Source organism: Triturus cristatus, chromosome 3_2 (genome assembly GCF_964204655.1).
Source record: "Triturus cristatus chromosome 3_2, aTriCri1.1, whole genome shotgun sequence".
NCBI lineage: Eukaryota > Metazoa > Chordata > Amphibia > Caudata > Salamandridae > Triturus > Triturus cristatus.
Window position 1 is genome coordinate 912,612,197 of NC_140584.1, and position 13,456 is coordinate 912,625,652.

Consider the following 13,456-nt stretch of genomic DNA (forward strand, 5'->3'; position numbering starts at 1 on the left):
TGCAATGCACAGGGGCTGCCCATACTTCACGTGGTGCGTCACTCCTTACGCCTGCTTCAAGCAGGCGTAAGGATTTGACGCAGCAGCGTAGTAAAACTGACTCAGTGAAATCTTGTAGATTTCTCTGCGTCAGTTTTACAGGGATTTCCTGCGAGGGAACGCCCACCCTGTAACAGAACACCCACATGAAACCTGACGCAGGTTTCATGTGGCGCAGGGCTTTACAACGTCACGCATCTGCCTAGATGCGTCACGTTGTAAATAAGTCGCAACATGGCACATGGTTTACGCCACAGCTGCGTCACAAAAGTGACGCAACGGCGGCGTAAAAGTGTCGCAAGGGGCTTGTAAATCTGCCCCTACAATGCTACCCGTGCATACTACAGAAAAGAGACACAAATAAGACAAGCTGGTGGCTGGGTGAACAACTGGACTTCTCCAGCCACACAGTACTGCAATCTGGCCCTGGCTCTAGAGTGTCTTCCATGCAAGATATCCCATCGTGGCCTGACTTTGCCTCTAGATGTCTCCTATACAGAGTGTATGAACCTCTAGCCAAGCTCCTCAAAATCATCGGTCTGATACTTCTGATACCTTATTTTTCTTATTGTGTGGCATATTCTCCAACATAGCCCAAATCACTCCCTGAAATACGAGCCTGTTCTCTAGTCTGCTTGGCAATGTTCTGTGGTACAATAGAACTAAGTTTGGGCTTGACTGTTTCCATGGGAGCAGGGTCAAAACTGATTTGCATATGGATAGGTCCGAACTGGGGTGAAGTGGCAAGCAAAATAACGATGGATTAAACCCAGATCTGTGACTGGAGGTGCGTTTTTAGAGGTTTCAGCACTCTGTCCACTACTTTTTTTTTGGTGTTGCTATGTGCCCCGAAAGTGGGAAGGGTAAGCCCAGACGTGGGTCCCTTGCTCACTGTGCCAATGGATTCAAGCTGGCCTGGCGGATGAGGGGTGATAACCCCAAAACCGGTCCCAAGATGCTTGTTTCCAGTTCAGGGAAGACCTGGCCTGGTAGTTTGTGCTGGACTGTTCCCATGAGGAACAGGGTCAAGACTGATTTGCATATGGTTTAGTCCAGAGGTGGCACTCCGTCCATCATTTTATTTTGTGATGTCACAATACAATCTTTTTCCTCACTCATTTTTGTTCAATTGTTTAGTATCCTTAGATGTATGTCTTGGCCAGTAATTGCCATTATCTGTTGCACATATATTGCCGTATTATGTTCCACAAATATAGGCATATTCTGCAATATATTTGGCATATTCTGTGGCACCATCATATTCTGTAATACAGAGACATTATCTGGCACGATAATGGGTAATTGCTGTACTTTCATAATAAACTTTATCTGACACGACTGGCGTACTCTGTGGCGCAAGCGTGAGCTGCATTTGACACCCTGGTATTCCCTCCCGTAAAATACTTTGCTATCAGAGTCATCTGCTCGATCCTTCTCGAGAGCACTGCCCATCCCTCAGATTTCAGAAGAACAGTATTGCAACACTAGGCACATTGCTCATCATAGCAGAATACATTTACCGCACGAGTAGATGTTCATACCTATTGACTTTGTCAAAGTTTGATGCAGTAGCCTTTGAGTGAAGTTGCTTGTATGTCTGAAGATCCTTTGTGGGGGGTTACACAACTCGTATGTGGAGCAAACATGTGTACTTGGCCTAATAAAAACCCACCTGTGTCCAATAAAGTTTGCACAGAATGATCCATTTTTCTTCTACTTTTACTATTGTAGGCCTTGAATTTAGCATCTGTAATTTTAATGTTTTATAATCAAATTGGCATTACTATGTTGCTACCAGTGTTGAATCCATGTTTTGCCTGCCCATGCACAGTTTAGATGTTTCTATGTTCCTTTTCTTCCACCCTTCGACCTCCTACCCCTCTTCCCACCTAATTCCACACCAAGGGCCAGATTTACTAAAAGTCGGGCAGCGCTGTGTGAGGATCAGCAGCACTACATTGAGTGAGCGTTGAAAACTAGTACAGCGCAACATTTACAAAGAGATGCATGTCAACTATGTCCCCTACGGACCTCAAGCAAATACTGTTTTGGCATGATGCCAAGCGCTGTTTCAGTTGAGATATCGGGGTGGTGTGTGACATTTGACCTCGAGGTACACCTTCAAGCACAAACTACTCATGATGGGGCATATTATCAAGGAACAGGAAAAAATTAACGCTAAGGGCGCTTAGCGTTAAGTTTTTTTAACGCCCGCTATCGCTGGATAATATCGCCTGGTTAGAACGTTATTAACAACGCTAACCGCCTAGGCGATAAAAAATCCAGCGATAGCGCCATTTTGGGAGGTAATCGCTGGTAATGCAGCGATAAAACTACAAGGATAGGGATATCCTTGTTGACAGCCCATGGTGGACTTAGCCATGTAATCCACCTACCATTGGATTACATGGCTAAGTCTGAAAATTAGCAGACGTAAAAAAGCAGCGTTAACCGTGGTTAGCGCTGCTTTTTTTGTCTCTAACAGGGTTAGCGTGAAGCTTGATAATAGGAGAAATGTCGCTTAGCGACATTTCTCCTATTATTTTGCTCTGGAACACCCACTTTGCATCTCATTATAGATGCAAAGGGAAGCGTAGTGAAAAAGGGTGCTAACATGCGATTTTGCATGTTAGCACCCTGTTGTTGATAGGGCTATATTTTTATCTCCGCTTCTTTGGCTTTTAAAGCCAAAAATGCGGAGATAAAGCCCTTGTTAATATGCCCTGATGTGCGGCAATATCATATGTTATTCTGCTTGCACAGTATTTGCGCCTGGTTTCATTTGGTCCTAGAAGTTGACCAAAGCCACGTAAGGGGATACCTTTGCTAATCATTTCAAAGTGATAGGTCCCACGCCCCCCTGAAATGATGCAGGGGTCATGTGTCCCAGAGGTGGGATCATGTAGGGGTGGGGGCTTGTTGGAGACCCCAGCGAACCAGAACCCCAGGACACCCTGTGACCAAGATGCTATTTAGAGGTGTACGCCTCTTTTAGGGGTGCTTAGAATACATATAAGTCATTCTTAAGTGCCATGTACAACAACCAGAAGTTGGTCTACAGAAAGAGCAACGTTTCAATATGAAGAGATACAGCCCACTCATTAAAAGGACCCCGCAGTCGGGTGGCCAGGCCACTATCGAGAGATATTATCGTAGCATAACATCTACAGTATTGGACGAGAATGCTCAACAGGAAGTCCCTAAAGATATGGGCTGCGTCTTTACTGGTTTTCACTATGACCTTTGCCATCGGATGGAAACACTCAGGTTCAAGGATTGGCCATGAATGGTATCCCCGATTAAGGTCGACAGCAGCGACAGTGAGGTCTGGAGTAACGATGTCGTGCATGTTGGAAACCATTTCTTCGACATGGAAGAAGGTGAAGAATCTATAGTTCCTCCTAATTCACCCGTCAATGAAGATATGGGTATTTCAGAGGAAGCGGTTCCCGAGCTGGTCATCATGCAACAGCCTGGTACAAGCTCCGAAGCCAGTGGGGCCTCGATGGACCTTTGCCACTCTCAAGATTTCAGAGCCGCCGCAGAGTGCTGTGAATATGCTGAGGTTAGTAAAAACGTTATAGGCAGTCAACGTGTATATTGTGGTATTTTATTTTTAACTAAATGGTTGCCTCTCTTCCTTCTTTTGAACTGTAGAGAGCATCCCCAAAAAGAACCAGGCCAGAGGGGCAGCCGTCAAAAGTTAACAAAGTAAATGTTTACAGTCTGTGGTGTTCAAAACAGACTGAAAGTTCCACATGCCAAAACAACGATGCATGCAACAAATGTGTCTGTGCCTCTAAGAGCGGCGATTGTGTAAAGGAAACTCCAGGAGTACCCCACGATGCCAAATTACCTGTTAAAAGTTTCGCTGCGTTACTATACTGTGTCAAATGGGACTATTACAGCCTTTGTCATGGACAACAAATTAAGGATCCGCAGCAGGTTGCGCATGAGTGTCTGTGCAAATCATACAGAGCAAGAACAATACGGTATATATGTAGTTTGTTAGACCTGTACAAGATGTATAAACTGTTAAGGGTGGTGTATGGGCTATCCGCTGAAAAGAAATATGCCCACTGTAATGTCTTGAAGATCTTGTCATCTGCACTCAATGAGATCCGCTACGACAGTGAACCAGGCTGAAAACTACAGGGTATGCCGGAGCGGTGTACGTGCTTTGATAGAAAGATGATCGTAAGACTCGTAAAAAGGTGTAAATGTAATATGTATTAGAAAAATAGAAGAATAGGTTCCTCCAAAGCCTGCTTTAAAATAAATAAGTTATTATTTAATATTACATAAGCGTTCCTATTTAGAACAAAACAATCGAATGGCACAGTACAAGGGTCTATGCGTTACCACCACTGGATACGAATGTAGTGCCGACTATGGAGGGTCCTTCTAGAACCAATGAGCGTATATCTGTAAAAGTGTAAAGCCAATGAGGCCTGTACTATGAAAATGTGAAGTACGTTCTGTTTATGTTTTGCTAATATTCTTTATTTTTAATAAAATGTCCTTACACAAAACACACATGTTCCTGGGCTGTAGCAGATGATACCATGTCGGGGATCCGGTTAAGAAAACTTCATTATGATGCAAGAGGGGTTGGCAGCTTTGGAAGCGCAGAAGCTCTGCATAGAAGTGCTCTAGTTGAAATTGAGCCAGTAAGCAGAGCCCTGGTGAAGACTTGGTTATCAGGGGAGGAGGCGTATTCACTCCACAAACCAGACAGAACCTACAATCGTTAATGCGCAAATAGATTATCAATGGCAGGCGGATATCACCAGTCTTCAAGTTTTAGCAAAACATAATAACGGTGCTCGTTATATATGAACCGTCAACAATGTGTTGTCCAAGTATGCCGTTGCAGAAACGCCAAGCAATAAAAGTGGGGTTAGCGTCACAGCTGCTTTTAAAGCCGTCTTCGAGAAGGGTCGAACTCCTCAAAAACTACAAACAGGCGCCCGGAAAGATTCTTAAACGAGGAGTTTCAGAAATTATTAAAGTAGAAAGATGTTGAGCATTTTGTAACACAGATGGAAGTAAAAGCAGCAGTTGTAGAACAGTTTAACAGAACTTTAAAGTCTAAGATGTGGAGATATTTCACGGCCTACAACACCTACAGATACGTCGATGTTCTACAGGCTTCTATTGATGCTTATAACTCCAATTATCACCGAACCATCAAAGCATCACCTGTAGAGGTAACGCCGGAGAACATTTCGCTAAAAGTGTGAAGAAATCTCTTTTTTTAAAAGGTGATCATATTATGATTTCAAAGTTGAGAGGTGTCTTTATGAAGGGGTACCAGCAGACTTTTGGCGATATTTGTAGTGGGAAGTGTGGAGCTTAAAGAGGGGTTGTATATTTACAGGTTAAAGGACTGCAATGGGGAAGCGGTGTCTGCTGTCTTTTACAAGGAAGAGTTACAAATGGTACCCGAGGTAGAGGGGCTAACAGCTAGGTATTTGTCAAATGGTGGGGATGGCTTGCAAACTTTAACAGTTGGGTGTTTGCCAGCTCCCCTGAAGGGTGTGTGAGTTTTGGGACTGTCTAAAGCTGGATTTAAGATGGAGACAACTCCCTTTTATAATACCCTGCCGTCCAACGCCTCTAAGGACATGTTCCTTGACAACCAGATTTCTAATTACATTCGGCTAAACCTGTAGACCTGAAAGAGGATTGGGAGGTAGCCCTAACAGAAATCCAGTACCCAAGAACATGGAATGCATGGACATCGAATGACGCTAAATTTAACATAAAGTGTGAACAGGACCCATGGAGCATACATGTCGGCTTTCCACATGGCTATTACCCAACCATTACAATTGTTGTCAACGCCATCAACAAATCCATATCCAGCAGTGAAACGTATTCTAATATTCACCTGATGCACAATATTGTCAGAAGGAAGGTCTTTCTTAAAGCCCCAAGCCACAATACTATGTTTAACTACTCTGGCAAATAAAGAAGGGTTTTAGGCACCGTGCAACATACGAGAAGTCTGGTTGAACTGGATCACACGTGCCCTGATATTAACGGGGGTTCTCTACACTCTAGGTGTATAGCAATATTGGGGAGGCGTAGAGGATCGGTGATAGTTCACGGTTATTAAGATGGTTACATGTGCAGGGATAAAATAATACGATGGTCAATATTCAATATAACAAGGCTGACTACGTAGCAGTTTCTAAAACCTATTTTGACACTATTTCAATTATGATCTTCGACGACTAGTCTGAGCCGGTGTCCTTTAAATATGGAAAGTTATTTTTAAGCTTCATTTAAGACCAAGACACAACAGTGACTATTAAGAAGACATCATGGTGGTCATGAAAACATATGGTGACCCATCTATGTACAAGAGCTATAACAGAAACCAGGCCGGATATGGAGGATGGCGATACTTTCAAGGGTCCCCTGTTATGTACGGGTCCGGCTTGGGGGGTTACTTCTGTAGTTTGTTTATAAAGAGGAGTGCCATTCTTTGAAAGAGGCAATGAAATTTGCAAAGCCACATGCTAAAGCTGCTGCTACGAACATAACTGGAGATGTGATTGGGTCTGTCACGTCACTGAGCACATGAACAAGCAGCCGCAAGAAGGCGCTGGGCTGGTATTCAATCTGCATACAAGTGTTAAAAAGAAGCGGGGCTCTTCGAGGCATAGGGGACTGCTGGTCCCCTATATGAAAAAGAGGAGTTCTTCAAAAGGCGCTCACAAAAGAAGAACCCCAAGACAGAAGAGAGCTTCGAAGAAGAAGAAAACAGCCTCTAAAGTAAATATTTTTTCAAGCGTTGCAACCTGAAGCATGGCCTTCGTACATTGCGCTTGGGCCAATGCGCCAAATCCGAGCTAGACTTGTTTACTCTAGAACCCACGCAGAAGAGCATCGAAAACAGCTTTTTCATGGAGGTATCTCCTTTAGTCGCTTTGACGCCGCTGGTACCTATAGAGTTTCTTGTGTCAGGGTCCACTGATATGTATTTGTATCTCAACAACACTATGCTGCATCTTCTGTGTAAAATCGGATGGTACCGGCATTGCAGCAGCCGCTAAAGTGGCGACGATCGCTTACCCCCTTGCAACCATGTTTAATCAGGTGGCTATTACCCAGGGCGATTGTTTCATCACACAGAGCGATAACATGCACGCCTACAGGGCCTACATTGAGAGTATTCAAAATTACAGTAGGGACACCCTTGACACGCAACTTTCAGCAGGCCTCTTCTACAAGGATACATATGGACAGTTTGAAGACAAGGAGCTGGACGGAGACATTCAAGTTTTTGTAAAAAGAGCTTGGTTTGCCGGTGGCAGTCATCAGTTTGATCTCCTAGGTTGCATACATTCAGATCTCTTCTTCCAAGATAAACTGCTTGTCAATGGTATTGATCTTAAGATCAAGCTTACCCGCAACATAGACTCATTCGGTCTCATCAGCGGGGATGCGGAACAGTATAAACTGGACATACTACCTGCTAGCCTGTTTGTAAAGAGAGTGAAAGTGTCCCCAAGTTTCAGACTAGCTCACGCTGACGCTTTACAGCTATCGAATGCCAAGTATGCAGTGGAAAGAGTGGTTTTGAAGGTTTCAGCATCCCAGCCAGTACACATTTAATACAGCAGCAAAATGTATTTCTGGGGCAACTAACCCAACTTATTATCATCAGTTTTGTGGACAATACAGCTTTAAGCGTTGTCTATGCCTCAAATCCCTTCAATTGTAAGCACTACAACATCAACTATACTGAGCTGGTCCACGAGGTGTCTGTGATCCCTGAAAAGCCCTACACACCCAGTTTTGGAACCTCCAATTTTATCAGGGAATATCTAGGGCTGGTTCGATAACCGGTAAGCACCTGAGGTACTGCGGGGTAGTCGTGCCAAGAGAAGGATAGGGGACGGATACACGTTTTTCGCATTCTATCTGGCTCCTGACATGGAAGACGGAAGATTGGTCAAAAAAGGAAATCGAAAAGCTGAAATATGACTCAACAGTGTCATTTAGATCAACCACGCCAGACAGATTTTGTTTGACTAGATGGATCTTTAAAATATTGTGAAATGGATACTGTGCTGATACACAAGTTCTTAAGCAGGAATAAATATGCTAGGAAATACTTTTTAGGTGTTTTCCAAAGTGACGGACTACCCTCTGAAAAAAGGGCAGAAATACCCCACACCCTCGTCTTTAATGCAGATCCTCATTACAAGGGTGGAACACACTGGGCGGCAGTGTTTATGGATAGTGACATTGGTACAGTGTTTGACAGTACAGCAGAGTTCCCCCGAACATAGCATCTATACAAAACTCATATTCAAGTATATGAAAAAAGCTACAGCGTGGGTGGAGTATAACAAGATGAGGGCCCAGGATTCGATAGTCATCACATGCGGGTAACACTGTATATATTTTCTTAGTCAAATGTCAAAGGGTATGGTCTTTGTAAATTTCTTAAATCTATATTTGAATTACCTTGTTAACAATGACCGGAAAGTTGTGAAATAAATAAAAGAAACAACAGGGGCTACGGTCCATTCTGTTAAAATGGAATACACCATATGTCAAAATTGTAAGGTTGTGTAACGTCTGTATGTTTAGTGATGACTGTCTAAAACGAATTAATTTAAAAACATGAATACAGACCGTGTATTTTTAATCTGCCTCATACAACATGCTCAAAGTGTTTTAAAAGATGACTGAAAAGTTGAAAGTGTTTATTACAATCAGTTTTATAGGATGAGTATTTAATTGACAGCATTACTAACGAAATATAAGAAAAAACGTTACTGGTGCATATCTATACATACACGCAATGGATACAGATGGAAAAACAGCTGGTGGTAAGCCAGGTGTCGGGTATGGCAGATGTCCTTTTTCGAAGTACAGAAGGCGTAACAGGGGTGCTCTAAGTGGGGGTAGCCGGGGGACGTCGGAGGAGGCCGGCGATGGCTGGAGAGGGTCTTTATACTTTCAAGAAGGCACCTGTGGTCGCCATTACCCACGAGCATCGAAGGGATGTTGAGTTCCGCAGAGGCTTGCACAAACTGATCCCAACCTCTTGAGCATTTTGGTGCGTTAGGGGTTTGTTGTGGGTGAGGCCTTTGACTAGGTCGAACAGGTGTGACCCAGCAATTGGCAGCCCTTTGTAGAGGAATTTGCTCCACTAATTCCAAGATGTTAGGTCTTTAGAAAATGCAAGCTTACTTATCAGCATTTGCGCGGCCCCTCAAAACCTTTGACTTATATTTTTTAAGAGGTTGTCAACAAAGACATCTGAGGTTGGTGCTGGTTCTAACAGCATTGTTGTTAGTGTTGAGGCACTGCAAAGGTTCTTGGTGCTTGTTCAGGGTCTGGGGCTTATTTTTATTGGTATTCCTCAGTTTGTAGTAGTTAGAAAATGTTTTAGGGTGTTGGTGTACAGGTTTGCTTTGTCGTACGGATTTAGAATAGTCCTGTTCAAAATGTTTATAATTTCAGCATCCAGCCGCCGAGTCTTATTTTTCCTTATATGCCAAACATTGTCTGTAGACAGTCCCAGCTGTTCCAATTGCTCTCTAGGCATCAAATACATCTTTGAGGCATGCTCCATCTCTGCCCCGATCGAATACTTTTAATTATGGGTATAGTTATGCCCAACAAAGAGCCAATAAAATCATCAGACTGTTTAACCAGTTTATTCTTGGAAATGAGGGAGGCTCTTTTATTACTCAGCTTCTTGATAAGTGCTGCTTCTTCTTCAACACCTGTAACTGTCACTTTGATATAGGGATGTTACCTTTTAGGGTGTTTAGGGCTATTTCTGAAATGGACGCTACTAATTCATCCAAAGCCGCGCACAGGATGGCATTTCTGTGTTGGGAACTGGTTGTAACCTGCATTTTTAGGGAGAACTAAATTACCTCGTAGGCAGCCAGATATGGTCAACACCTTATATTATAAAGTCAGGATTGTAAATGCCACTAAAAGTCTTCAAGTCTTTTTATAGGCTCTGGGCTTGGTCTTAGGTGTGTAAGTGTCGGGGAGATCTGTGTGAAAAATATCAGTCCGTAGTCTGAAGTCTTATAGAGTATTATTTTTTAAATCGACCAATAATTAGCCGTGGGGTTTTTTAGTAGCATTGTTGAAGGCCTCCATGAAGAACTGTGTGTTTACAGGGTACATCTGTTTAGCTATGATGGATATTTGCTGTTTGTCACGTGAGTTTTTAAATAAAACAAGGTATGAGGCATTGAGAGCTATGGAACAACTGTTCTTACCCTTGTAAAATAGGTTCTGCATGATGTAGCATATGCTTAGATTGTGGTGGTGTGAATATTGAGTAAAAGCTTTCTTTAAATCACGATGATCCCCACCTTCACTCATAAGGTCATCGACAATTACCATGTTTACAAGGTTCGTCGGTGACAGCTCATCGTCATTGAGATTATCAGGTATACCTTCTATAAACCTGATATGTGGGAAACTTCGGGACAGTTCAGTATAAAGATCTTGCTAGCAAGAATAAAGCCACACAATGTTGTTAGGTATTTGGGATAAAACACCTGCAGCATTTTCTAAGAGCTTTTTTATAAAGTAGCTTTAACCACAGTTTGAAGGACATGCTAAAACTCAGGAGAATGGATGCTGTAATCTGGTGTCCATAGTGTAGGGTCAGCTGCTCTAATGTCTATGATAACCATACAGCAGTGTTTTGTAGTCCTCAGTCAGGACCATTTTATCTAAAACAACGTGTAAAGTTTTATGTAAGGGCTGGGTTGTAATTGCCCATTTCATTTTGGATCTGACTATGCAGGGCTGATTCACAACTATGGTTTTATCGTTTTCACGGCCGTCCAATGCCGAGTATTTTTGCACCAGATCCTTCAGCCTGTCAACATTGATTTTTAGTGTGTTGTTGACATTTATTGTTATATCTTTGACTGTCATACATACTTTGTTGTTGTTGGTTTTGTAAGAATATGTTTTAGGCCTTGATGATGTGAATTCAACTATATATTCATAGTTATTAAGTTTGCTTGTCAAATTACCTAGATAATCACCTAGCGGACGGTATTCATTCCCTAGGTTACCTACAAAAATAACAGAGTTAGTTTCGTGATACAAACAACGGTCCTGTAGTTTATCCATAACCCTGTAAAGTTCTAAACAAGTGTGAGCGATCATGAAGCATGCAATGAAGATGTTTATGATGTTACACGTTGTAGGGTACTCTTTTGTGTATTTCCAACGCAAAGCTGTGGTCTCATCGTCGATGAACTTGAAGCTGGACACCTCATAACAGGGCACAAAAAGGTACTTAAACAGTTCATCAGGATCTGTGCTTATGATCGTGTTTGACAGGTTTGTACGCTGTGCGCATTTTCCCCATAATGAGTTGAGACAGAGTTTGGCTAGCTGGCGTCTGGCGGGGATGACCTCAATCAAATGGGGCTGTAAGCGTATACCTTCATGAGCGTAGTAGTCATCGATGTATTTTTGCTTTGTATTCTGGATAGTGCTCCAATCGGGATACTCTGAGGACTCCTGTTTGTCTCTGATAAACAAGTTAATATATGGAGGAAAGAGGTGTGTCATGGTCCTCTTAAAATGCCAAACTTCGTGCACTTGGCCTAGCCGGTGCCCTTTCTCTAAGGCAGTCTGTACCGCGATTCTACACCAGGTCCCTGTGAGCATCCTTTTTTCTTCAGTGTGTCTACACTTGCTAGACTCTTTACTCTCTGTACATGTTTGACAGAGGGGAAACCTTAGCTTTCCATGGACTCTGTATGGTAGTACCAGAAAGAAAAGCCTCCTTGGAGAGTGGATTTGACACTTAACTAACCCAAAGTATTCAGATGTGGGTTTAAAGTCTCTATATATGAAGGTGGAGTGGCCTAAGGGATATAACTTCATCTTGTTCACAAACAGATACAGGCTAATGAAATCATAGTAGTGTATTTTCTTATCCTCATCCGCGGCCCTGCACAGCTGTATAGCATTGGTACGATCCCCAAACAGGCTCCAGAGTCACTGGTAAATCAAAACTCTTAATAAAAGAGCAGAGTTCCGTATAGGATGTTAGCATAACTAACCACTCATGCTCCCAAAGGTTCCTCGTAGCGAAGCCACATTTTTCAACATATTGTGCCTTCATCAGAGTACGTCTGTGTAGGTGTTCAAACTTGCTACCCAACAGTCTGTTAAGCTCATGGGGCTCGTAACACTGAGGACAATCATTGTATTCAAAGGCAGTTGGAACCTTCTTAATTACAGCGTACCCATCCAGGTAATAAGGTCCCAGGTGGTATTCGCCACCCTGTAAGGCATGCTGAATATGTATGTCTTCATTTGCAGAGACGTACATGAGCCATTGGATAGAGGAGGTTGAATAACATTTCTGTTTTCCATTATAGAGGTATAGCAGGACTAGAACGATGCTTTCAGGTCTTAGGAACATGTCCTTGTAGATGGACATACACATGGAAGCCAGTGTGATGCTTTGAAAGGGGTCTATGTAGTCTATAGATGTAATCATTTGAGGGGTGTTGGGTTTCAAAACCTTTACCTTCTTAGTCATAGGCAACACAACATCTCTGAAGAGGTTGCAGGCTTTTCGCTGGATGATTACATCAGCCTGACAATAAGCTTTCAATTCTGTTTGAAAATAAAACTCATTTTCACAGTTTTCACCTTACCACTGTGGGCTGGGCATGCCTTTGTATCGGCTAAAGAAGATTGCCCCAGCAGCCATTAACCACCATAAGCGGCACACGAGGGCACTGATGCTCCCGCCAACACCGGGACACAGCCCCCAGAGCACCATTGGGACTGCAGTGGTCTCTAATGGGGTTGGAACCGCCCACTGTAGCCTGGGGTGCTCACTGGAACAGGCCACACACACTCCACAGCCCCCAGTGCAGCGCATGGCTACAGCCTGCTCTGGGGTGGCAAGGGTCGCCAGAGGCTAACTGCTCCCACCAACCCCTGAGCCCTGCATAGGAAAAGAGGACTCAGGCCTGAAATGCTAGAACTGGGACATCGGTCCCAGAGGCCACACTGACACTGGCTCCAACCAACCCCCCAGAGCCACATCGGACCGCAGCGGGCTCTTGGGTCTTGTACTTTAAAAATCCTGGGGACTCAAGCCCCACACCGTCCCATGCAGCACAAGGCACCAGAGTCCCCCCCAGACCTCAGAGGACCCTGGGGGTTTATACTTTTAAAAATCCTGGGCCTACACGTCCCAACACCTCGGACCCTGCCGCATACACCTTCAAGAGCCCCACCAGGACCTCAGAGGGTTCTGGGGCTACAACAGGAGCTTTATGCCTCAGGCCCCATTGCTGAACTTTGACTATTTGGGCCACAACTCAGAGCCCCAGCAACATGGAAGTAGACTCTGGGGGTCGAATACCCCTGCTTTGGA

The 13,456-nt window shown here is 43.6% G+C and overlaps 1 pseudogene; it reads left to right on the forward strand.

Moving 5' to 3' along the window:
• Nucleotides 1-3,118: 3,118 nt before the first annotated feature.
• LOC146858445 (uncharacterized) lies at nt 3,119-4,344 on the forward strand (annotated as a pseudogene).
• Nucleotides 4,345-13,456: the final 9,112 nt, after the last annotated feature.